The sequence below is a fragment of the Galeopterus variegatus genome, unplaced genomic scaffold, assembly GCF_000696425.1.
Source record: "Galeopterus variegatus unplaced genomic scaffold, G_variegatus-3.0.2 Scaffold9317, whole genome shotgun sequence".
Classification (NCBI taxonomy): Eukaryota; Metazoa; Chordata; class Mammalia; order Dermoptera; family Cynocephalidae; genus Galeopterus; species Galeopterus variegatus.
In genome coordinates, this window is record NW_007735428.1 from 72,551 (window position 1) to 76,293 (window position 3,743).

Sequence of the window (3,743 nt, forward strand, 5' to 3'; positions counted from 1 at the left end):
GGGGTCTCTGAGAGTTGGCCTACTTCTCCCCTACACAGGAAGAGCTCAGAGCTGACAGCCTATGGTTTTCTTGCTAACTCAGGCACAGGCTTGTAACCACAGAGTTATAAGGTACAGAAGTACTTAGCTGATTTTATGTCTCTTCATAGCTAAGTCAAACCAGCAGATGGCCAAGTGTTCATCAGTAAAGAAGTCAGAAGGGAAGTCACCTAGAAACGGATGGGTGCCAACCAATGAGCTTTAAGGTCACTTAAGTTAGCCAATAAACACTGCTTATTGCTTTATCTCCTGGCTGCTAGAAAAGTTGCCCCAGAAAAATGTATAAAAAGACAGCTAAAGAGCCTAACGGGGTCTCACCCCAGCTTGCCAGTGAGATCCCAACGCGTTGGAAATAATAAACCTCTTGCTGATTGCATTGCTCGTGGTCTTGTGGTCCCTTCGAGGCAAGTCTTCCTGTTCTATGTGAGATTGGGATTCATCCCAAATCTTACACTTGCAGGAGCCTTTGGGAGTGGGGATAGAAGAGAGGTCCATTTTCCTGGCCACCTCTGCCCAAATCTTCTGTACCAAAATGGTAGTGTGAAAAAAGGGTCTTGACTCAAATGCTACAGACTGTTTTTTTTTTTTTACCAAGATTGAATATATTTTCATGATTAAATATTTCTTCATTTGCTGTATTCCCTTAGGAGAACTTACAGACACTTGAAATAGCTCTTACATTAATTTTAGTTATGATTGTTTCACCTTAGAGACATTCCACAAAGTAACTCATGCTGCCAGTAAAAAAATTGTCTCTCTTAAAATTTCTTAATTATACAACCTTGAAAAACTTCTGATACAAAAAAAAAAAATGATACTAAATCACTAGTATCTCCAAATGAATTTAAGCAATTACAGATTATTTATTATGTTATATTTGTTAACACTGTATATGCTAGTTATATATTTCTAAGTGACACTATTTTTAATAGCATAAGTATAAAACCCTATGCAGTTATATTAGTTTGTTTGTTTTTGTTGTTGTTGTTGTTGTTTACTGTAACAAATTACGACGAACTTAATGGCTTAAAAGAACACACAAATGTATTGCCTTATTGTCAGGAACTCAGCTGAGATGGGAGAGAGAGCGAGCTGAGCTACGAGATGTTGGAAAAGCTGAATGGTGAGGAAAATAGAGTTAGTTGAGTCAGGCCCTCTCATGTCATACCCAGCTGGGTATGATTCGGCCCATCCATTGTAAACAACTTACATAAGAGTAGAGTTAGTGTGCATGCACTTCCGTATACCCCTTGGCTCCTTGCCTCTGTTGTGTTCTTTGGTATGAAAGGCAATGGTTCTGAACCGCTGGTCGGCAGAGCTGGCCTCAGAAGAATGAAGCAAGTCTACTCAGTTTTTCTTTTGCTTATCTGACTCAGGACCTGCACAGAATGGGGCAGAGGAGTCTGTGATCCAGCCCGACACTGATTAAAGAAACAAGCCCAAAATGAAATTGTTAAGCCTTTAACCATTTTCTGCAATGGTATAAGCAAGAAGCCAAAGCTAGAGAAAACACGGATTCCCCATTTGTTCCTGTTCCCCCATAGAATTTTGCACTGGTGGAGGATCAAGTGGATCAGGACAGACATGAGGGCCCTCTTACTATGGAAGGAGTCCTGAACAAAAGACTTTGGCAGTTTTATGAAATCTGGGGTTGGGGAAAGGAAGAAGGGCAAGGGATTAGGAGTAGAAAAGTGCTGAGTACTGAGCTAGAGTGGGAAAAAATGTCTTCAAGACTTCCTCTCTCTCCTCCCCCATAAGGAGGCTTCTGTCCAATCCAAGTCCTCAGATGAAGAGACCTAGGAATAAACGCACCTAGGAATGCAAATATGTAAACCAGCATATCAAGCAGGAGTGGCTGCGCAAAGTCTGGTGCACAGAGAGCAGCCTGACGGGTGAAGCTTTGCTAACTGCCTATGGTCAGGCTTGAAAAATCACATATCGGTTTTTTGGTTTTTTTTTTTTTTTTGATTAGTTGGTTTTTTTGTGTGTGGTATAACCTTGGTGTTAGAACATCATGCTCTAACCAAGTGGGCTAACTGGCCAGCACCACATATAGGTTTTTACCAGTGCTATAGGCCTCGTTTATGATTCTGTAAATCTGAAGTTCAATATGGGTTTCACCCATGTAAGATAAAGGAGAAATCTGGGTTGTGCTTCTTTTAGGAGGCTCAAGGATATAATCTATTTCCTTTTCCAGCTTCTAGATGTCACCTGCATTCCATGACTCATTGCCCTCTCCCTCCGTCCTTAAAGCCATCAAGGGTCGATGGTCTTTCTCACATCGCATCACTCTGAACTTGCTTCCAGTATCACATCTCCTTCTCCTATTCTGACCCCTTCCCTTTTCCACTTTTAAGGAAAGTTATGATTACATTCAGCCCACCTGGATTATTCTAATATCTTTATTTTAAGGTGAGCTGGTTAGCAACCTTAATGACATCTGCACCGTCAACTCCCCTTTGCCATGCACCTTTACATATTCACAGGTTACTGGGATTAGGATGTGGAAATCTTGGGGGCCATTATTCTGCCTACCATAGTTGCATATCTCAAAAACCACTTTGCTGACCCTTATAATCCTTCAAAATTACAAACGTAGCCAAACCACTTACTTAAATTACTTATGTCATCCCCCACAAGAGGTTTCTGTTCTTTATTCATGTCTCACTTAAATATTCAAACGAAGCAAATGAAGTCTTATAAATAATCATAGGACATTGTCCCAGATGGCCTTTCTCCATCATTCTCTTTCTACTCCTAAATTGCACCTCTTTGTGAACAGACCTTCAGATTCTCAGTGGTTACTTACATTTTCAAAGCTCTAATTCCCTAATTCCATCTCAACAAAGTTGCTCCCCAATATACCCCAAGAAATTATGTCAGAACTCACTCCAGTTTAGTCTAAGATTGTATGTAGCATTTCTCATTTAGCAAGATTATTTAGATTTTCTTTAGCTTTATTGATTGTCTATTCATTTTTTCAACTACAGAGATATGAGTGTTGAAACCTCCAATTATAAGTTTAAGGATAGATGGACTTACTGGGATTTTTTTTTTTTTTTTTTTTTAACTTTTAAAATTGACTCCAAAACATCAGAGTTTCCTTTCTTAAAATTACTACACTTGATTTTGTTGAAGTATTTTCTTAATTTTGAGTTCTGAATTCTTTTCATAATTTTGTCCTTTTCTTAATTTTATATCTATAGATATATTAATATCACCCCAATAGAACTTTTTGCACATTTTTCTTATTTTTATTTAGAGCAGCATTCTAGTTACTCTAAAGATATCCATTAATACACTTTCATTGCAGAATGTTATACTATAACTAAAATACCATGAAGCATTAAAAATAGTGAAGAACACATATATTAGAAATATTTTCACTCATGACCACTTATTATTTATAGAAGGTAATTCTAGAAGTATTGAATTTACCTGGTTAGATACTACAGGTGCACACAATGGGTTTTTAGGATTGCTATTAATGCTCAATTTATTAATCTAGATTATATTTTAATTAATGTTTTCATTTAATAATAATTTATAAAGCCCTCAATTTATTATCAATTTATTATCTTATTTATTTGCCATGCATATTAAATATTTTATAGAATTTTATTTTAAAATTATGGATTATAATGCCTTTGCCAAAAATTCTGTCAAGATCTTTTTATGTGTGATAAATTTTGAAGTGATAAATT